The 24,153-nt window shown below is 43.8% G+C and overlaps 1 protein-coding gene across 1 annotated transcript in view; it reads right to left on the bottom strand.

Annotated features, from left to right (window-relative positions):
* LOC144803927 (uncharacterized) overlaps window positions 1–24,153 on the bottom strand; it is a 139,506-nt gene that overhangs the window by 102,800 nt on the left and 12,553 nt on the right. The gene's annotated exons all lie outside the window — the stretch shown is intronic.

Genomic DNA, 24,153 nt, shown 5'->3' on the forward strand with positions numbered 1-24,153 from the left:
GCTCTTTAGCTCCGGGAACAGTCCCTCAAGATAGAATATATGCACCTTTAGAATCCTTGCTATGCCTTTCTAGGGAGGGTTGTATATTGTTTTGCTAACTGTAATTTTCTATGTATTTGTAATTTTATGAATATGTTTCCGATAGTTCAGTTGAAAGTAAGCTTATGCAGCATACAGCAGGACAGAGTTGAATATGTTGGCAAGCCAATGATAAAGACTACAGGCCTGATTGATTCATTGGAATTTTTATGTCAGAAGCCACAGGTTTGATCGTTTTATCATGAAAATGTTTAACAGAAGCCGTAGGCCTGACTTATTTATTGTGAAAATCATATGTCAAAGCCATAGTCTTTTAAAGGTGTATTTGTATTACCCTTCTGAAACTTAAAGTGTAAGATCTGCTGTGTAATAATCTTTCTTAGACCCTTTCCAGAGGGGTTGCATATTGTTTTGCCAACTGTTATTTTGTATATATTTGTGATTTTATGTTTGTGTGCCTGATGGTCTCTAGCTTGTGTACACAATAAGAGGCCTCAGTGGGTCATGGTGATGAGCCAGTGTGGAAGGCTGTCGCCTTGACTGGTTCAATGGGGAAGGTTTGCTGAACGCCATAGGTCTGATCTGTTTACTATGAAACGTTACGACAAATGCAGTAGGCGTACTGCCGGTGAATTGCTTCGATTAAAGCCAATAGGCGTTTAAGTGCTAGTTGGTATTACACTGTGATAATCCTTGATAGACCTTCTTAACAGGGGTTGTATATTGCTTTTCAAACGGTAATATCGTACACAGTTGTCAGTTTATGGCTGTATACTTGATGGTTACCTTGTAAGAAAGCATAGTCTTAATACAGTAGGTCCGAGTTAGTTACAGTGAAGAGCTGATGACAAAGGGTATGAGTCTGAGTGATGATTCATTAGGAAATGTTATGTCAGATGCCGTGGGTCTGATCTGTTTATTATGAGAAATGACAACAAAGGCAGCAGGCCGGCATTAATTATTGTGAACATAGCATGTTAAAGCCAAGAGGCTCACACATTAGTTGGTAAGCAAGGCATTTGGCGTTGACTACTTTCTTTGACAAACCCCTGGGGTGGGGGTTATGTGGAGGGGAGGTCGTAGGTTTTCACCGTCACACTCCTGGCTAAACCCTCTTGGAAGAGCCTTTCAGATGTAGTTGTTTGTAAGCTCTTAAATTTAAAATAAAAAAATAATTCTTTACTTAAATAGATGGTCGTTTGGTCAGCCATCGTCTGTCTGAAATGTCATTTATCCTGACCACATGTGTATGTCTCCTTGAAATGGAGTGTGCTGCAGGTTCCTCCCTGGTAGCTAGTCTTTTAGCTTACCATCTGTTTCCTTTTACAGGGCCCCTTTGTCGCAGGGTTTCTGTTCTCCCACAGAACTGTGCACAGAGGATTGGAACCTCGGCGAATTAGGGTGACCCAAAACTCACCTCAGTACCCAACAAACCCCTTACCAGGCTAGCTACAGTGTCTCATTGGTCATAACAAAACTCCCAATGCTTAGACAAACCAGAACATGAACTTACAATACCTCAGGTTACGTGGAACACATGATCACTCTTTCGTTATACAATCATTTCAACCCAGAACGTGGAGTAAATGAGAACATGTGCACGTTTGAAATATTTATTTACTAATGCCGTTTTCTCAAGCGCAGTATCTTAGATAATACAAGGAAACATATTATCAGAAGCAAAGTTATCAGCATAGTTACTAGTCCATAGAAAGCGAATGGTGACAGCATACTATTATGCTGAAATGAATAAGTGCTAATCACACATAGTTCTCACCCTCCCTATCTGGTATATTATATTAATATATAGAAGGTCTCTTTGGGTTTTAGCAGGGCGGGCCCATACCTTAAGATCCTAGTATGAAGAGATCACATCTGCTCCCAACAGCTCTCTGCATGCAAACCGCATCAAGTGTGTTTGTGTGCTCTTGGTGTTGCAATATAAAACGCGCCTAAAGCCAGAACTTGGCAGGAGCTGCACTTATGTTATGTCTATGAAGGTGCGGATCAGTTCTCACAACAATCTGTGTCGTGTTATCCTTGTAGCTTCAGCACTCACTGTACAGACATAGTTTATTTAAACAAAGCTGATTTGAGAGCAATAACATATTATTCTCATGTAAACTACTAGGTTGAAAGCTAAATCAACAATTATGTATCGTGTGCAAAAGCAGCAAAAGGAAAAAATGGCGTTTAAACATTTAATGAGCCTATGCTAACTTAACACAGTTATCAGATTAAACAGCAGCTATATGACACCTTACATGTCTTTATTTTTTTCAGAATATGCTGCTCCCCCTGTCAGACACTCTCCCAGCCGCTCATTTCATCTGCAATGCGCTGCATTCTGTACAATCACTTTTTCTAAACTGGATGGCCATATTGGAATGGTAATGTTGGTGGCAAAAAACGAGAAGTGAATATGGGAGGGAGTGTAGGGCCATGTGATCAGTGCGACTGCACCAGGCGTTGACTTGGGTTGGGGTCCTGTGCTCTCCATGCATAGCGCCGGGAAACCTCCGGGTAGCTGCGCGCTCAACAAATGCAATAATAATAATAATGCCACTGGAGTCAAGCTATCCTGGCTGATGAGGGCTGAAAGCCCGAACCCTGTCCTAGGATGCTTGTTTACAGTCCAGGGAGGACCTGGCCGGGCAGTTTGGGCTGGACTGTTCCCATTGGGCACATGGTCAAGACTGATTTGCGTATTGCTGGGTCCAAACTGGAATCGCATGGTGAGCAAAAACACAATGGATTTAGGCAGAGATATCTGTACTGGGGTGAATGTATGACATTGTTCTGCATTCTGTCCATCAATTGTTCTTTTTGAATAATGTAAATAGGTCACTGGCTTACTGCTTCTATGCGAGAGTTCCTTTTGTTACTTGTCTTTTATAAATCAAAATCCTGATATAGTACATTGAGCTATTACCTGTCATCCTAGAGCTGCATGCAAACTGCAAGGTATATGTTAGAGCTACATGTTATTTTTGCCCAGTTTTTCATCATCCTAATCTTGTGAAAAGGCTCATTTGGGTAGAAAACAATTGTTATTTAGAAAGAGAACCCCTAAATATGATGTTTCGCTTTAAATTCTGGATTTCTACTTTATTTAGAATAAGAACCCAAACTATATTGCCTACCAGTATCAATGACGTCACTCCTACACTACACCTTGTAGTCCTGTCTGATTTAATATTTCCTAGACACTGATTTACACACATATAATTGTCTCTGTGCAATGTGTGTGTGTGTGTGTGTGTGCGGTGTAAAATGCTCTGACACCTTACACTGGTATGAGTGGTGCTATAAAACTGAATGAATCTGAGAGGCAGTGGTTATGGAGACTTGAGAGGCACTGTAAAAAAGGTGCTTGTGAGGGAATCCGTGGCAGAGGTGGTCATTCGGAGGGCGCCATCAAACACTGTAGCACAGGGTGTCACCAGCGGTAAAGCCGGCCCTGGTGTAGAACATTTGTGAGTATAAACAGGGGTGGTCCCAGTAAGTAAAACATCAATAAGTGTTAACAGACAAAACAAATTATTAAAACACAACTCACAGAAAAAGAAATCAGAATACAATTTAAACGTCCAGTGTTATTTAATCACACTGACATTGATCATTGGTTATTTAAGCGAAGTACATATAAAACGTAAAATGCATAAACAGCACAAATTGAGATCACCGTTACTAGGTAAGTAAGCCCGTAAGGCCGCTTTTCTCATTTTCATCGTGCCCTTGTGAGGTTCGTTAGTATTGCTGGCTTTCTAATTGATTTGGCTTCCCTGCCGTGCTCCTCGTTTCAAGTAATACCATCTCTGTGCCCCTTGGCTGAGTGTTTAATATGAGTTATTTCTGCTTTATGTCTATTTAGGCCACTTGATTGTCGTTTCTTGTACTCTGACACGTAGGTGACTCCACCATAATCTGTAACTGTTACCCACTGACCTGCACGGGCTGGCCCTTGAAAACCCGGGCATAGTTAAGTGAGCACTTTCTCTAGACCAATGTCGCTCTTATCATTCTTAACCATACATATGTTTTAGTTCACTGTTACAATTGTTTCTTACCAGAGAATGCCCTTAGGCACCACCCAGTCTTACTCTTTTTATGTTTAAGTTTCAATTAGTAGAATGTTGGGTAGATGCACAGCTGTGATTATAACAATGTTTGTTGAGGTAGGAAATGTTTTTATGGTGCTCCTAAAAGTGACGACGAGGGTCCAACGTCGTCTCGTTAATGCTTAGATGTGAAATCGGATGGTATCCAATGTCATCCTTTTAAGGCACACATGTTGGATGTCTTTCCCATTGAGGGAAAAAAAGGACTTTCACTCAATTCAGTTTCAATTGAATATATAAATGATTTAATGAAATTAATCTTCTTTCATATTTGTCAACTTCTTTACATTTTTCATATGGATTAGGATCCAATGCATTTCAGGCAATGTCATTATATGGTATCCAATGCATTTCGGGCACTTTACTCATGCCCTTCATCAGGGAATCGACACTGAAAACATAATGTAATACTGGTTTGTCAAATGGTAAGAAACAAAGAATAAAACATAATCATGGTGATTCATTTCATACGGTGATGGCTATACTTCGTATACATCTAAAACGTACAGTGATGTTTATAGTTTCAAAATGTTATCAAAGGTACATTAAACAAGGTAAAATAAAATGTAAAGCGGCGTATCACTCACAAGCCTTTCCTCAAGTAGTTGAGTTACATCTGTGAAAAAATGTATAGTGTGGGGTTAGCGTTATGCTGGGTGTTTAGCGCGGGAAAGCTTCAAAAGGGCCATCAGCCCATCCGCTGGTGAAAAACTAACCTGATGGGTTGGGGATTTAAATCCGTGAAGAAATCTTCTGTAACAACAGCGCGGGCGGGTTGCCGGGGGTGCTTTAATATGTTGTGAAAGTTCCGATCACGTGAGCATAAACATGGTCAAAAGACTATCGAAAACTCCAATGGGAGTGTTAAGCGGGAGGGTGCTTCAGGTAAAACGTGAGGTTGAAAAACAAAGATGCGTTACTGGAATGGGGGTGAAAAAATTAGTATGAAAAAATCGGAAAATCTGTGGGATGGATCAGAAATAATGGTAGTAAAGAAATGATCACAAATAAAAGTAACGCTGGCGGGACTCGAACTTTCAGGTGGCCATGTTGGTTGCGGGGAAGCTCTATGTGTAGAGCTAATCTGGGAATGGGTAAAATGTTTGTGTTTGGTAGTGTCTAGTGGTAGATGGATCTAGCACATTGTAAGCACAGTTCAGTCATGAGAACAATATTTATGTTTATAAGTAACATGCCAGTTTAATTCTTTCATTTAAACCTGCCGGTTTCTGGGTAGACAGTCTATGAATCCAAAAGTTCTCTCTTTTGAGGAGGTGTTTGGTGTTGTCTCTCCCCTCTTTCTCTGGGCTGTCTCAAGTATGATGAACTTGATTTGGGAAACGTTGTGGTTTGCTTCTGTGAAGTGCGCTGATAATGCTGACTTTGTATTTTTCAATCGTATGTTAGATTTGTGTTCTGTTAGGCGCACTTTTATTCGGCGTTCTGTTTTCCCGACGTACATCTTGCCACATGGGCATCTTATTCCATAGATCAAGTTGCTAGTGTCACAGGTAGCATTTACCTTTAGTTTTATTAGATGACCTTTCATTGGGTGGTTAATGGTGTTGCCTCTTATTATACTATTGCAGTTGCCGCAATTTAGACAAGGTTTAGTTCCTGAGTATGTGATGATTTCAGAAGGCTTGCTCTGTAGAATCTCGCCAATATTCCTAGCTCTAGTAAATGCAAATAGTGGTGGAGCGCTAAAAGATTGTTTGAAGTCTGGTTCCATGTTTAGTATTGGCCAATGCTTCAGAATCACTTTTTTGAATTTCTTGCTGGCTGTTGAAAATTTTGAGACTGCTACAGTTCGCTGTTGTAGAGATTTGCTTCTAGGTGTTAGAAGTGTTGTTCTATCTATTTTTTCGATCCTTGCTTTGGTGTTTTCCATTAATGTTTGAGGGTACCCTCTGTTGATGAATTTTATGGTGGTTTCCTTAAGTCTTATGTTGAGAGTGTTTTCCTCTGAGGTAATTCTTTTGACTCTGGCCATCTGAGAGAAAGGTAAATTTCTTATCAAATTGGGTTCATGAAAACTTGAGTATGATAACATGTTATTTCTGTCAGTTGGTTTGACATATAGGTCTGTGGAAAAACCCTGTGGGGTTGTTGTAACTTTAACATCCAGAAAGTTCACTGTGGTGTCTGACATTTCCCAGGTAAGTTGGATTTGTGGGTCTATTCTATTGAACTCGGTTAATTCGGTTTGCAGTTTTTCCTCTGTGTTTGTCCAAATGATGAATAAATCATCAATGTATCTGATGATCATTTTCAGATTGTCCGTCCATTCTTTTTTGGTCAAGATATGTTGATTTTCATACCACTGCATGAAAATGTTGGCATACACGGGTGCTGCAGAATTGCCCATGGCCATCCCAGTCAGTTGTTGGTACCATGATTCATTGACTTTAAAATAACTTTGGTAGAGGGTGAAGTACATCAGTTCCATTAGAAAGGTCTGGAGGTCCTGGTCTAATTCTGTGTTCATAAGTGCTGCTTCCATGGCTTCAATCCCCATGTTATGGGGTATGCTAGTATAGAGGCTGCGCACATCTGCTGTGCAGAGTATGATTTTGTCTTGTGGGTCCCATTTCACTTGTTGTAATTTCAACAGGAATTGTGAGGTGTCCTTTACATAAGTTTGCATCGCTTGTACTGTGGGTTGTAGATATTTATCAAGTAGTTGGCCTATTGGTTCATGGAGGCTCCCACATGTCGATACTATGGGTCTCATCGGTGGATCCATGGTGTTTTTATGTATTTTCGGTACCATCCGGAGGGTTGGACTTTTAGGGTTGGAAGTTATAAGAAAATTTCTTGTCCTGTCTGTGATAGTACCTTGTTTGTGAGCCCTATCGATGATTATCCTTAATGTTTTGGAATATTCTTGTGTCGGGTTGTGATCCAATTTGCTGTATGTATTAGTATCATTGATGTGTTCCATCTCTTTGTTGACATACATGTTTTTGTTCATGATAACAATTGCACCTCCTTTGTCCGCTTTGGTGAATATAATATTGTCATTAGATGCAAGTTTGTGTAGTGTGTCCAGGTCTTTTTGCGTGGTATTTCTATGCTTGGGTTTAGTATGTTTAAACTTGCTTATGTCTTGTTTGACTAGATTCTCAAATAAGTCTAATGTTTTGTGGCTTATGGGTGCTTGAAAAGTACTTGGTGGTCTTAACCCTAATAGTTGATCCTTCTCTTGTTGTGGTTGTTCTGGTACGATGTTGTCAAAGAAGTGTCTTAGTCTTAATTTACGCATTAATTTGAAAAAACTGACTTCCAGTTCCAAGTGGTCTGTGGTTGTCGTCGGTACGAAAGATGTTCCCTTTTGAAGCAATCCTAATTCGTATGTGTTGAGGTGATGGTCGCTGATGTTGATCACTAGTTGTTCTATGTCTGATTCCTTTTGGGTCTCTTCTCTTTCTCCTTGTCTTTGAGTATCCCTGTGGTACTCCGTGTGTTCGGTGGCTCTCTTTCCTTTTCCTTTTCTTTTCCCTCTCCGGGGTCTCCTTTTTGGGCTTGGCCCTGTTCTAAAAAAGGATTGGTTTCAGTTGTTGCGCTGGTGGTAGGATGTTCAGCTGTGTCTTTGTCTTGTGGTTGTTGAGTGGGCTGTGCCCTTCGTGGTTTTTGGCTGGTGTCACTGCCCGTTGATGAAGTGTCCGTATTGGATTGATATGGACGGTTCCTCCTTTTTTGGGCGTAGATGTCTGCCCATGTGTAGACTTCACCAAGTCTGTAATCAAGGGTATCCCTCTTGAATTTACGAATTTTACGTTCGTTAATCTCCCTGGAGTGTCGGTCTATTTGATTTTTTATGTCATCCAAGGTTGTTTTTAATTCCTCTTCAGTCAACATTCTGGATAATTCAGTTGATACTTCTTGAATTTCATTGCTCAAATCTTCTAATATTGTAGACAGTTCTTGTATTATGAGTAGAATCAGGTCTAGTGAGCATTTATTTAAAATTTCATACCAACGTTCCTGGAATTTCTTTGAATGTTTGCAGAGGGATGGTTTCAGTGAAATTCTGAGGCCTCGTGGTATCCGTTGATTGCGGTGATATTTTATGAGGGTGCTGGCATGTAATTGTTGGTTAGTTTTCCTTTTTGAAAGGTACAGTAACTGTCTCACATTCTGCTCTTTGGACCGAGCTGTGGTATCCTGTGCAAGTTCCTCCCTGATAAGAGAATAGATTTGATCCACATCTTTTGCTTCAAACGCAAAGGTGGAGGCTCTGGCCTCAGTGCTTTTTGATATATCTTCGTAATTGCTCATTATGAAAACGTTTGTTGGGCTGGTAAATGCGTGCTACCTGTCCCCGGGGACTCCAGTCCACTACTTGAGGAAAGGCTTGTAAGTTTCAATTAGGTCACTTTTACAATTGTTTCTTACCAGGGAATGCCCTTAGGCACCACCTAGTCTTACTCTTTTAATATTTAAGTTTCAATTAGGTCACTTTTACAATTGTTTCTTACCAGGGAATGCCCTTAGGCACCACCCAGTCTTACTCTTTTAATATTTAAGTTTCAATTAGGTCACTTTTACAATTGTTTCTTACCAGGGAATGCCCTTAGGCACCACCCAGTCTTACTCTTTTTATGTTTAAGTTTCAATTAGGTCACTTTTACAATTGTTTCTTACCAGGGAATGCCCTTAGGCACCACCGAGTTTTACTCTTTTTATTTACGCTTTCAATGTATTATCACACTGTTACGGTCTTGTTTATGCTAGCTGTACTTCCTCTGTGTTTTCCAAATAGGTTGCCTGAGGGATTCGGGTTTTGTGAAGTATATGGATTTTTGGATGTATTCTCCAACCCACCTTTCCGTTTGAGTTGCATACCATTCTCCTTTGAGTAGGTTTCAGGTTGCACATTAGACTGATTTTTACAGAGCCACCCCCTCTCCTAGTGTTGGCTGGCCTTCACCTTATCATTTCAGGTGCTCGTCTCACCCTACCTTTGCCATGAGCCTCCGGCGACATGCCTGTTCCCACTAGTGATGTGTGAGAACAGCTTTACTTCTATTGATGGTAATTAATCATACACACTCCCTGAGATGAATTCTTTTGTCGCTCACTATAGACGTCAGGTTTTGATTCATTCACTTTCTTTTCTTAGGTGCCCTATTACCTCACTTCACCCACACACTGTCCTGAGGAAGACCCCAATGTAAGGCTCCCGAGATGGCCTACGTTTGGAAAGGGGTCGAAACGTCGACAACTGCCAAATGCCAGTCTTGCCTACAGTACTTGAATTACTGAGCTATCATCTGTGTCATGGCATACTAGTACAGAATCTATGTACTCTAACCCTTAATATGAATTTTGATTTGTGTCCTTCAGCACACGAGTAATATGTGCTTGTACTACATGTGATTTGCACTTTTTTCCAATCCACTACCTCACCTGAATACAGTACCCTCCCTAATCCCCCCTGGGCACCACAATTTGTGCTGTTTATGCATTTTATGTTTTATATGTACTTCGCTTAAATAACCAATGATCAATGTCAATGTGATTAAATCACACTGGACGTTTAAATTGTATTTTGATTTATTTATCTCTGAGTTTTGTTTTAATAATTTGTTTTGTCTGTTAACACTTATTGATGTTTTACTTACTGGGACCACCCCTGTTTTTACTGTTAAGTACCCAGGTCCCAGTGATTCCGGGTTTACCCTTCTGTGTAACCTAGAACATTTGTGAGTCAGTGAATGGTGGAGCAAGTGTGTTGTTGAGTGAGAAAATGGGTGAGAAAGTGAAGTCAGAACTGAGCATTTCAGTGAGGAAATTAGTGAGTGTGCAAGAGAAGTCCATACTGAGTATTTGGGTAGCCTAACGAGTGAGTCAAGTATGTAATACGTGTTTGAGTGAATAAGGTAATTAGCAAGTATGAGGTGGAGTGAGGTTGAATGGAGTTATAGCTGAGGCAATCAGTAATCAGAGAGGGAAGTGGTTTGGATGAGTGAATTAATTAGTGAATGAAGTAGTTTGTGACTGAAAGAGTGAAGTAAGTAGTATGCTGCTGAATGAGTGAAATATGTAATCAGTTGATGAGTGAAGTAATTAGTTAGTAACTGTATGAAATTATTAATGAGTGGATGAATGAAGTAATTACTGAGTAGAAGAGTGAAGTACATAGTGAGTGAGGAAATGTGTGTTTGTTTGGATGAATAAAATAATTAGCAGTGATAGAATGAGTCGAGTAATTAGTGAATAGATGCCTGAAGAAATAATGAGTGACCAAATGTGGGTTTTAGTGAGTGAAGTAATAACTGAGTGTCAGAGGGAGGATGTATGCATGAAATGTATAAGTTAGAAGGAATTGTTACTCACAAGTAAGCCTAATTCTGAATCATAGCTACTCTCACTGAAAGTCATGAACATAGAATAGTCACACCAGCGTGCATCACCCCGGGAGACTTCTTCATACTTATTTTCTGACATTAGGGGTAACCACCATCAGTCTGGTGAAAACTCCATAAGTGCATCACAGACCAACTTTACCTTCATTTTTGTGTAAAAAATACTATATCAATATAATTACCATCAGAAATGTAAACTGCTTTTCAGCATTTAAATTTGAAATGTGCTCTATAATGAAAAATAGACTAAACCCCTGCTGTAACTGTAGAAAACAAATGAAGGAAAAGGTACCTGTCAGGTCATGTGTACACTGTATCTTTAAGAAAGCCAGCAGCTTCCATTATCCAGCATGCACTGTACTGGTAGTTTGCCTCACAGGCTCAGTACTCAGAGGAGTATACGATATTCCAAAGAGATTTCTATATACTAATGTTAAAACAACAGGTGATGGACGGAATGCAGAACAATGTCATACATTCACCCCAGTACAGAGATCTGGGCCTAAATCCATCGTTTTTTTTGCTCACCATGCCTTTCCAGTTTGAACCCAGCTATATGCAAATCAGCCTTGACCCTGTGCCCCATGAGAACAGTCCAGCCCGAACTGCCAAGCCAGGTTCTCCCTGGACTGGAAACAAGCATCCAAGGACCGGTTTCGGGCTTTCACCCCTCATCAGCCTGGCTAGCTTGATTCCAGTGGCATGGAGAGCACGGGACTCACGTCTGAGCCACTCGGGGTGACAAAAGCAAAAACAACAGGTGATGGACAGAATGCAGAACAATGTCATACATTCACCCCAGTACAGAGATCTGAGCCTAAATCCATCGTTTTTTTTGCTCACCATACCTTTCCAGTTTGAACCCAGCTATATGCAAATCAGCCTTGACCCTGTGCCCCATGGGAACAGTCCAGCCCAAACTGCCAAGCCAGGTTCTCCCTGGACTGGAAACAAGCATCCAAGGACCAGTTTCGGACTTTCAGCCCTCATCAGCCTGGATAGCTTGATTCCAGTGGCATGGAGAGCACGGGACTCACGTCTGAGCATACCCGTCCCACTCGGGGTGACAAAAGCAAAAACAACAGGTGATGGACAGAATGCAGAACAATGTCATACATTCACCCCAGTACAGAGATCTGGGCCTAAATCCATCGTTTTTTTGCTCACCATGCCTTTCCAGTTTGAACCCAGCTATATGCAAATCAGCCTTGACCCTGTGCCCCATGGGAACAGTCCAGCCCGAACTGCCAAGCCAGGTTCACCCTGGACTGGAAACAAGCATCCAAGGACCGGTTTCGGGCTTTCAGCCCTCATCAGCCTGGATAGCTTGATTCCAGTGGCATGGAGAGCACGGGACTCACGTCTGAGCAAGGGTATGCTCAGACGTGAGTCCCTTGCTCACTTTGCCACTGGATTCAAGCAAGCCGGGCTGAAGACGGCTGCAATGCCAGAAACCGGTACTCGGAAGCTTGTTTCCGGTCCAGGGAAGGCATGGCTTGGCAGTTCGGGCTGGACTGTTCCCATGAGGCACAGGGTCAGACTGATTTGCATATAGCCATGTCTGAACTGGGGTGGCAGAGTGGGCTAAAGAACGGTGATGGATTAAACCCAGATCTTTTGACTGGGTGTGAGTGTTTGATTGGTTCAGATGCTCCGTCCATTACCACCCCCTTTTATATACTAATGTTTGCATTGTAGTCTAAGGCATCAAAATACCCGCACATCCTCAGACCTCAATTCAGCCCTCAAGAACCTATCTCTGTTCTCAAAGGCACAAAATCCACCAGTCCAGACGGGGGTATGAAATCAGGGAGGCCAAGATCACTGCTAACAATAAAAATCCTGCTAAAAGAAAAACAGCGTAGAGTGCAGCGGCCTCACCTAGGACTGTTTCACACGGAGGATGCAGGGGGACAGGGCTCCTAACCCTGCCTACGCCCATGGAAAACAGAGCACGCGCAAAATCCACCTTGGGGTCAAGATCGTAGGCTAACCATCATCTCATGGAACACCGCGGGGCTAAATAACATACTCAGGGACACAACCACTCTTGATTACCTTGCACAGGGGGATATTTTGTGTATTCAGGAGACCTGGGCGAGGTCAACGACCCCATTAGCTGGCTTTTACGAATGTTTTAAATCAGCGACCAAAAGGACGATCTTCGGACGCCCGTCAGGGGGTCTTTCCATCTACCTAAGCCACGCCTTGAAACTCAACGTAAAAGAATTAAATCTGGAGCCACCCGACATGCAAGCCATTACAATAGAAGGGTTGAGAGCCGAACAAACATCCCGCCCGCTCTTATTAATCAATTGCTATCTCAACCCAGCAAAACCTCATTCCCCCCACGCCTTGTAATTACTTACCATCGCTTTGGAAGACCTATTAATAAGCTGCTTGCACCATGATGTAATAATAGCGGGTGACTTTAACCTGAGAGGTCTGGACCTGATCCCTGTGGCACCCCCAAGTAAGAAGTCAGCTCTATTAATTGATACTTCAGGAATGTCTCCACTATAGATTACATCTTTACCAATGAAGGACTGGCCCACAAACTTCGTAATTTCACCCTGGATGACAGAGTCGAAAGCGACCACAGGCCCCTTCGGGCCATATTCAATCTGACACGTGAACAGGTGGTCTCCCACGAAGTAATTGGTACGACCACAGGCGAAGAACATCACTGAGTCCTCAATAGAATAAAATGGTCGACCAATCTCAGCCATAGACTTTAGGCATATGTAGCCAGCAGGGTGGCAGAACCAAGGCCACAAGACTGTGCGAACATTATACACCTATGGGAAACACTGACTAAGGATATATTGAAGCGCCTGGGCAACACTCATCATCCAAGAAGCAGCCAGAAAAACATCAGGCCAAGCTACTTAAAAACGCAGAGCCTGAGACAGATTAAGCGTGTACTCAACAAGGCAGCCAGGGCAAAAAAGAAAGGCACCCACCTGCCAGGGGGGCCCCCCATCGCCGTTTTGAGAGCCAATTACAAAAAGAAAATCTGGGAACTGAAAAGAAAGCGGACCGAACAGAACTGGCTGACAGTATTTTACTTAATCAAAGAAAAAGACAACAGCAAGCTCTGGCGCTATATCAATAGCTTGTCATCTGGAGGCGCTTACAAGGACAACAGTGTTGCAGGTAAAGTGTGGGAGCAGTATGCAATGGGGCTGTATACCTGTGAGTCAATTCGGCCTATTCCCTGCAAAACCGCGTGGTCCAAGGAGGCAGCCGCTATCATCAAAACTGAAAGTGCCTCGACAGAAGATCTAAGACCGACCAACCCCGGAAAATTTTCGGAGGCGGAGATAGTAAAGCACATCAAGGCCATCAGAACCGACGGCACCCTTGGACCAAACGGGATCCTCGCACAGGTTTTTAAGTCCGCCCCAGCCTTCTTTGCAACCAAACGTACTCCTTTATACAACCACTCATTCGCAACCGCAATCTTGCCAACTTCCTGGAAAGGCTCAATTCTATTTCCCATTCATAAAAAAGGCGATCACTTGAACCCGGCTAATTACAGACTTATAGCCTTTCTTGACATTGAAGCTAAGGTATATGGCGGCCTTCTCTTAAAGGACCTGGAGACCTGGGTGGATAAGAACGGCATTCTTCCGCCCTCACAGACTAGCTTTAGGGCTAATAGCTCCACTCTGGATAACATCATAGCGCTCACCTACCTGGCGAAGAAGGCTAACTCGAGGAATACGTTGCCTCTGTTCTGTTGCTTTATAGACTATTCTACGGCCTTCGACCGAGTGAACAGAAGCCGGCTTTGGGCAAAACTAGAGACCTGGGGGCTCCCCAAAGCCCTGCTAAAAGCCATAAAAGCACTTTACGAGGGGACCTGGGTCCAGGTGAAACAAAGCCCTAAAATTACAACCACAAGATTTGCCACCAACTCAGGTTTAAAGCAGGGGTGTGTCCTGGCACCCCTACTTTTTAATCTGTATACTGCGGACATGGGGCAAGCCCTGAAAGATGCCAACCTAGCTCCTCCTAGACTGGGGAAGCTGGTCTTGGGAACGCTCCAGTACGCAGATGATACAGTAATCATGGACCATACCAGGGTAGGGCTTCAAAGAGCCTTAAATAGTCTTGCCACCTACAACAAGGAGAATGAGTTATGCATCAATGTGAGCAAGACCAAGGTAGTAATCTTTGGCAAATACCATCACAAAACAAAAGCTTCATGGTCCCTGGGGGAGCATCGAATCACCACAGCCCCATTCTACAACTATCTGGGCATATGGGTTTCTGAGAGGGCCACCGCAGTTAAACACCTGAAGGAGCTCAAACCAAAAATTGACAAAATAATATCGTCATTAAGACGCTTACGCCATGGCCTGGCCAGTCCCTCAGCAGATCCGATGCTAACTGTACTCAGGGCAAAACTGATCCCCGCCATCACGTATGGCCACATAGCCTATCCGGGGGCATTCGATAAAGTGGTCCACGCGGCCCTGGTGAAAGCATATAAGATGGTGCTATGGGCCCCCAGACAGGCACGGAACAACAGGCTAAGACTAGAATTAGGCCTGAAACGACCAGAGCTGGCACTACTGGGGGATCTGCTAAAATACTATATTAGAGTACTGATATCTCCCGAAAACACCTTAAAGCACTTCTTAAAAACTATCTTTGGCGAAGCAGGTTCCCCATGGCACACCAAGGTGGAATTAGCCATTGAAGTTCTGAAAATCGAGGGAAGGAGCCTGTACCTTCATGAAATTTCATATTTCGCATGGACCCATGCCATTAAGCGCCAAGTCCAGTCCATCTCTTTTGAGCTTGACCTTTCTTCGCTCCGGCACAACGGACTAACTCTGGCTCTGGACAAGTCCTATATTCTCGGCAAACCCCAACCATATCTGCAAGATTCACTAACAACTCATGCAAGACAGAAAATTCTGTTCATGCGCCTTTTGGCACTCAGGATCGTGGACTTCAACCCAAATTGGGCACGCATGGACGGAGCCATTGCTTGCCGACTTTGTAACTATCGCAGAGAATCCTGGCTACACCTGCTATGTTGCTGTAAAAAGTTGGCTAGCAAACGACTGCGATTGCTGCATCCGGCATTACGCAACCTGGGCCAAAGAACATGCAGAGAGGCCTCGGACTGGTGTTTTTCAGAAACCACGACCTGCTTATTAGCCAGGGTCGGCAAGTTTATCCATCAAGTTAAAATGGCACTCGATTCCCAAGTAAAGGCTACTGATCCAAAGGGCCCCGATAGTGGGCTCAGTGCTTTCCCTGTTGCCCCAAAGTCTTCAGCCTACAGTTAATCAGGGAGACATCACAAAGTATTTGGAACCCGCGGCCTGTGGTATTTAATCAGGGTCAGCTAAGGGTTTGACTCAGAAGCTACCCTCTGTCAACTGGCTCCGCAGCGTGACTGATGATGTCGTACTTCCATAAGTCTCTTAGACTCTAGTAGGAGTGGACTCATTCTTTTAATAGAACCTTGAGCGGACAATAGGTGTTATCACAGTCAGTTTTTTTTTCTTCTAAACTATATAGTTGCATTATTGGTTTTACTTGGATTTGGGCGAGAAGGGGGGGGGGCATTTCATTGTATTTTATTGCAGTTCAATGCATTTTATTCTGTAATGATTTTAAGTACTCGCACAGTTTATCAATGAAACTACCTGCATTGTAGTGCACTGATAGCAGGGGAGGCAGGAGGGTTGTTCATGTATTCAATAAGGATACCTTTAATGAAGTCATGACAGTGGAGGCAAACATATCTCAGCCACAAATCACGACCAAGCGCCTAGAAGCTCAGGTGCAATCACTTACACAGCAGGTCACTGAAATGGCAATGAGACTCGAGGACCAGGAAGAAAGGGCGCAGAGAAATAACATCAGGGTGGTGGGGGTCCCGAGGGGGCAGAGGTCCCCAGCGTCGACCTCTTCTTGGAAGACTTCATTGTGAAAGTACTAAAGCCCAAGAGACTGTTCAAACTCTTTTCTATCGAAAGGGCACTACATGCACCAATATCGCCACCTAAACTTGGGGAACCCCTAGGACAATCATAGCATGAATCTTAAATTATAGAGACCAAGATGCAATTCTCGAGGCCGCCAGATTCATGGGAGATTTATGAATCGAAAATTTCCAAATCTGTTTTTTCCTAGACTTCACACTGAAGGTACAATGTCAAAGAAGAAGCTTCGAAGCAATGAAGTGTGAACTGAGAGACCGCGAGGTTAAATATATGAAGCTATTTCCGGCAAAGCTACATGTGATAGCAGAAGGCAAGACATGGCACTTCAAGACGCTGGAAGAATCCTGGGAGTGGCTTGAGGGCAGGTGACCTGTGAATTGAGATAGAAGCAAAGGCAGGTACCGCAGACAAGGACTACAGAGTCAAGAGAGCCACTTGTTACAACAGGGCCCACAAGACAGAGCAGAAGCGACAGCAGCGACTCCCGAAACGTGTAGGAAGGACCCAGAATAAGGCATAAAAGCGGGCTAGGGTCCACAAAGGTATGTCAAGATACAGAGAGTGAGACACTATCAAGCCACTGATACTGACACTGGTGTCAATATGACTTGTATGTTGGGTTAATTTAAAGCCAAGGACTCAGCAAAGGGAATCGATAGTGATTGAGTTCATAGGTTCTAACTAAAAGGAATGTTTCAGGTGTGGAGACCCCGCTGTGATAAACACACATTGGTGCGGCCGAGACACCCCCAAGTGTAGTTACTAGTTGCGAGTTATGGGGCGACAGGCACCCTGCGGGTTGGGTTGTTGGGGTTTGCATAACCTTATTTGCAGGGTAGCAGGGTGGGTGGAGGTAGATGATTCTGGGATTCAGTGGTTAGTTGTTAAGCTAATCAAATTACTAAGTTTCAGGCTCAGGTAGAACACAAGAAGGAAGGCCGGCACCAAACAAGCAGGCAAGGTAATCTAATGATTCACAAATACAACACACCCCAGATGCAGCATATGCAGAGATCTAATAATACCTGACTGAGCACAAGGCATCAATGACACCCTTGAGCGTGTAGTCCTGGAATATAAATGGACTTAATGGCAAGCTAAAGCGCTCAGTGTTCCTGCAATACATAAAACAACATTTGCCCGATATTGGTCTATTGCAGCAGACACACTTAAAAGGTAACCAACGTAAAGCGCTGAATAGATTTGGCTACAACCTTATAGCGCACGTGGGGTACACTACGGGATCTAGGGGAATAGAAGTGCTCATTAGAAGGACTCTCCCATTCATTCAAGGGAAGATTTGGGCCAACACACTGGGACGTTATATAGTGGTTAGTAGGACCTTGGAAGGGAGGATGATTAACATGAATGAATGAATGAATGAATGAATATGCACTTGTATAGCACATGGCTACCCAAGGGCATCCCAGCGCATCTGTAACACCAATCATCCGTCACTGCTCAAGCAAAAAGAGGAGTCTTCAACTTCTTCCTGAATCTAAGATGGTCAGACTCAAGGTGAATGGAATCAGGAAGCTGATTCCAAAGTTTGGCCGCGTTATAGGCAAACCACCATCCGCCAGTCCGCGACCGCTTGATCCTCGGCACTGCGAGCAGAAGTTTATTGTTGGATCTCAAAGTCCTCTTGGTGTCATATAAATGCACCATGGACTGAAGCAAAGCTGGACCCTTGCCGGAGATACACTTGTGAACAATACACATTGCCTTAAACCTGACTCTTTCCGAGATGGGAAGTCAATGCAGTCGGCCAAGCGTTAATTTAGCCAACTTACGCTTCGGTATGTACATCAATTTTCTTAATAGTTCCATGTGGCACACCCAGATAAATTGCATTTGCGTAGTCCAACAGCGATAAAATCAAAGATTGGACCACCGTGCGCCTGGTGTCGAATGGGAGAAGGGGAAGAGTCTTCCGCATCATCCTGAGCATACCATAACAATTTGCGGCCACCTTGCTTGCTTGAGCCTTAAAATTCAAGTTACAATCCAGCCAGACCCCAGACTCTTAATTTGTATCTTAGGGACAGGGGGCGAACCAAGGCAAAAGGGCAACGAATAATCCTGATTATTAGGTGTAGCTTGGCCAAGAATCATAATCTCAGTCTTTGTGCCATTTAATTTAAGAAAGGACAAATCCATCCATTCAGAAACCCTTGCACTCCATGCCCCTAGACCTGAATCAGCTTTATCTTGCTGATTAAGAGACACCACTAATTCTGTGTCATCGGCATACGTAACAGTATGGATCCCCTAGGGAAGTACCACCTCAGCCAATGGCCTCATATAGATATTAAACAAGGTGGGACTCAATGAGGATCCCTGGGAGACTCCACACTGCGACGGCCTCTGGTCGGAGAGTGCACCTTCTTCAAAGACCACAAAGGACCTGTCTGAAAGAAAGGACTGCAGCCATTCTAGGGCAGTGCCTTCAACACCTGCCTCCCTGAGTCTTTGGATCATAATGTGGTGATTCACAGTATCGAAGGCTGCGCTGAGATCTAAAAAAATAATTGCAGTGCAGCCTCCATTGTCCAAGATTTTCCTTGACTCTTCTACCACAGCAAGAAGAGCGGTCTCCGTGCCCTGTTGACGCCTGAAGCCGGTCTGAGTAGGGTGGAGGTAATTATTCCCCTCAAGTTGAGCTGACAGTACAGAATTGACATGTTTTTCTGCCAATTTACTCAATCCAGGCAACAAGGAAAAAGGGCGATAATTAGATCAGTCATCAGGGTCTAAGTTACTTTTCTTAAGAAGGGCTTTAACTCTAGCTTGTTTCCAGGGACAAGGAACCTGTCCCGTTAAAAGAGACGCATTTATTACGTCCAGAATTACAGGACAGACTATCTCTGACACTAAGTTAAGAGTAGCCGGGGGAGCAGGGTTAGCTGGGGCACCAGATTTTAACCGCAGCAGAAGATCCTGTAATGAAACAAGGGTAAGGGGATGAAATGTTTCCAGCACAGCTTGTTGCAAGGGTGGTAAAACATTGGTATCCAAAGCCCTATGCTGAAAGCTGGAATAGATGGTATGAACTTTAGTGGAGAAGAAACTGGCTAATTCCTCAAAGCGCTTTTGGGCATTATCACCATCATTAGGGGAACAGGAAGGGTAAGAAGAGATTTCAAAACTTTAAAGATTTCAAAGGAAGAGTTAGAGGCTTCGATAATTTTTCCATGGTAGTAACTAGTTTGAGCAGCTTTTATTTCGTTTTTATAGAGCTTGATAGCTCTCTGTAATTACTCTTACTTGATTCTGAGAAGCCCTTTCTCCATCTCCTCTCAAGTTGCTTACATGACTGTTTAAGCTGTCTCAAGGTATGTGTATACCATGCTTTCTTATTTGAACCTATTCGATGGCAGACTTCTTCTTTCGGAAGAACAGCATCCAAAGAGGCCTCAAGCCAATTATTAAAATTCTCATTCGCCACCGTGGGGTCCGAATGAGAGACTGGAGTAGAATTTCTAAGATTGGTCGCCCAATCATTAACTTAGAGTTTAGACCACGTCCGCCCACATTTTTTAGTTTTAGCAAAAGATTGAGGAAGCTCTTGAGGAGTCCAATTAAAAGATAGCAATAAATGATCGGACCATGGAACCGCAATGGACTCAACAAAAATGATATCTGTGAGATTAGTAAATAGAGTATCACGCAAATGTCCCAATTTATGAGTGGGGCCAGTCACTATTTGCTTGATTTGAAAAGTTTCCAGACAGTCAATAAGATCCTGCACCGGAGAAGAATCAGGATCATTGAAATGTAGATTCAAATCACCCAGGATAGAAAAATTAGAAGAAAGGCTAGAACCATTAGTAGCTGCCTCTGGCAGAACTTTACAAAAATGTCCTAGTGATCCTGGGGGCCGATATAACTGAATGCCTGAGAAGGTGCAGGTTGGGGAGAAACTTATACCAAATACTAAATTCTCACAGTCAGCTACTTGGCCGATGGTGGCTCTACATCTATACACATCTTTATAAATAATAGCAATTCCCCCACCCCTCCTGCCAATGCGATCTAACCTAAATGTGGCATAGTTAGATGTTCCATCTATGTTCCTCTGGAGCTACGGACAACCATAATGGAAACACTGGTCTCCCTGTTACAGGAACTCACGGAGGGACAACTAATCCTTGGGGGTGATATGAATTATATCATTTTCACAGAGTTAAATATGGCTAGGCATGCAGCGTCATCGAGAAGGGCGAGCCATTTGGGGGTATTCCTAAGAGCGATGGGACTGGGTGACATTTAGAGACACCAACATGCCACTGAGAAACAATACACCCACCTGTAGCAGCTAGTGGGAGCCTTTCCAGACTGGAGTACATGATCACTCAACTCACAGGTCTGGGAGAATTTGTAGGCACAACCCATAGAGCACATGGGGTGTCAGACTATTCCCCGGTAGAGGTGGGACTCATTAGCCCAAGAAACGACTATGCCTTACCCTCAAGGATAGACCCCTGGTATTTCAAAGACCATGATTTTAAGGAAGATATGAGAAAGGGCACTCCAAAGTGACCCTCTGTGGGCTTTAAAAATGGTTCTCCAAGGTAAGGCCCAAGCAGGAATGGGCACTGAAAAGAAAAAGAAGTTGCTCAAGTGGAGCTATCTCTTTGTAGTGCTTGACAAGTTAGGTTTCGGATCAGGGTTTGTGTAGTGGGTCCGGCTGCTTTATCAATAGCCCCTGACTAGAGTGTGAGTTAACACCACAGTGCCTTGAATAATACCTCTTCAGAAGGGAGTGAGGCAGGGATGTCTTCTCTCCCCACTTTTATTTGCTCTGGCCTTAGAGGCCCTGGCGGCGTGAGTGAGTCAAGGCCCACTGATCTGGGGATCCCGATTGGGGAGAAATGGAAAGAGCACATCTCTCTGTATGTGGACGGCATCTTGCTGCATGTCAGGAAACCACAGCAGTCAGTTGACAGAATACAGCTGATGTTCCACATTTTTGGGGAGTACTCTGGTTATCGAATCAACTGGGGGAAACCACTACTCTTCCGGCTTGTTAGGGCCGCCCCAGAGCTTACTTCGAGATGTGAAGTGCCAATTGAGAGTAGGGCTTCCCCTACCTAGGAAACAGTATATCACAAGATTCTCAAGAGTACTATCCCCGGAACCTGGGTGCCCAGTTAGACAGGCATAGCAGTGACGTTAGGCACTGGCAGACCCTGCTGCTCACTTTGATGGGACGAGCAACATTACTTAAGATGATGGCTCCCACCCGGCTATTATACGCACTGCAAAATGCGCCATATGTGGTACACCCATTATTGTTTCAAAGAGTAGAGGTGGAGTTGAGGTCTTTTCTCTGGGGCAGCGGCGCGCCAAGAATAGCGCTACGTAAACTACAGAAAGGGGTCTATGATGGGGAACTAGCAATTATGGAGATCCAATACTATTTCTGGGCGGCTCAATTAGTGACAGTCAATGGTTGGATGTTTGAGGAGAGGTCCGAACCAGACTACAGAGTAGATAGATTGGCTAAGGGCTTGAGAGGGCCCTGGCCACTGCTATACACAAAGCACCTGATGAAGGGCTTGCCACAGCATACCCGGACAGTGGCGCTGGCCTGGCAAGCTGCCCCAAAATTTCTGGGTTGGGAAGGAAAGCTTACGGGAACTACCCCATTGTGGAACAACACCAAGTTGGGAAAGGTGAGCAAACTATGGGGACACCAAGGGATCCATGGCTGGCGGTGTCTAACAGACAATGCCACCATATTAAACCATTTTCGCGGCAGATGATCTTTCCGTCCACCGCGGACTCCCAGCCATTGTAATATGGCAGGGGGTCTTTGCTGGGAGGATGGCGGGTGGATCGCCCCCGCCAGGCCGGTGGTGGCTACCGCCATCCCGGTTTGGGCAATCCGCCCGCCATCTTAATGGGGCCCCAAGTTGGGAAAGCTGAGCAAACTATGGGGGTGCACTAAATGGGAATTTCTGGGACTGGAGACCCTCGGTGACATATGGAGGGGGTCAGGCATACATTACATTTGTGACCATAAAGGCTGATTATGAGATGGGAAAAGGGGAATGGTTGCGGTACTGGCAACTGGGTCATTCCGTAAGGAACTATCTTGCAGAAGTGGAGACGTTGGTAGAGGCCTCCCCTTTAGAAGACAGAATACTGATGATGTCACCCCATAAAAAAGCCATCTCCTTGCTTTATAAAGAAATTGTCAAAAATGCCCCCGAGAGTCTGGGTCCACTACGGGAAACTTGAGAGGGTGATATTGGCCATTAAAAGACAAAGAATGGATGGAGGCACTTCAGGGGCCAAGAGAAGGGGCAGTAAGATTCAGATTTATTCAGTTAAAATCCTACATCGGGTATATTATCCCAGGACAGAGTTGCACAAAATGGGGCGGAGTGAAGGTACACAATGTCAGAAAGGGTGTGGCTTGGAAGGAACCTTTTACTATTTGTTATGGACTGTCCGAAGCTAGAAAAGTTCTGGCATCGAGTTGGAGAAACATTAGCGGAAGTCACAGGGGCAGAGGTAACGTTGGCTCTGAAATGCTGGGGAGAAGTCTGGGGGAGAAATACGAGGCAAAGGTTAGCTTTGGACTTGGGAGTCGCAAAGCGGAATATGGCAAGGAATGGGGGGCATCCGATAGCCCAACACTAGGGGAGTGGAAATCTGACTTAGATTGGTGCTGGCAAACAGAACGAACAATGTACAAGAGTAGGGGGTGCCTGAGTAAATCGGAGAAGATTGCTGCAATGTTGCTTAGGTTTATAATAAGGAAAATTATATTACTACAGTCTTTCACTCAGAAAAGAGGCAGTTATAGTTGGCCTGTCACAGACTTATAAAGATGTCACTAGACAGTTCAACATTGAACTCGCTACCTCCGATGCCAGAAAATATGTACAAAGAAGCTTTTTGGGGTCCCCACGTGCGACTGTTCTACGTTCATGACTTTCAGTGAGAGTCCATGGATTCAAAAGCGAGAGATTGCTTAAATTATGGAAATAATCTGTGAGCGAATGAGTAATGAGAGAGTGAGTGAAGTATTTAGTGAATGTGCAAACTAATTAAAGAGTGAAGTTATTATCAGATAAGTGAATGAGAAGAGTAGTGAGTGAAAGAGTAAAGCATTTGGAAAGTGTGTTAACATGCTAATAAATTGGTGAGTGAAGTAGTTAGTGAGTACCTGAAATGAAGTAATAATGAATGTTAGTAGTGGCCAGAAGGGGAAACAACAATTACAACGCAGTCATTACAACACACTACCTTAACAACACAGCTGTCACACCGTGACTGCATTTACATCGCATGCCATTACAACGCAGACATTACAACGCATGTCACTACAACACAATGCCATTACAATGCATACCATTACAATGCATGCCATTACAACGCATGCCATTACAACACATGCCACTACAACACATTATAAGATAAGTAATGGAGTTTTTTGTTTTGTTTTAGGGTGGCGATTGGTTTGAGGGTACATGGGAATAGTCATTTTTACCCCTATACTATCAAACACTTAACCTACTGTTGCACTCACTGGAGTGGGAATAGTATTATTATTATTTTTTTTTAACCCTTGCATGCGCCGGCCGTCCGACATCACGGTGGGCGTGTGCGGAGGACGGCCAGGGGCCGTCCGAACCACGC

The sequence above is a fragment of the Lissotriton helveticus genome, chromosome 1_2, assembly GCF_964261635.1.
Source record: "Lissotriton helveticus chromosome 1_2, aLisHel1.1, whole genome shotgun sequence".
Taxonomy (NCBI): Eukaryota; Metazoa; Chordata; class Amphibia; order Caudata; family Salamandridae; genus Lissotriton; species Lissotriton helveticus.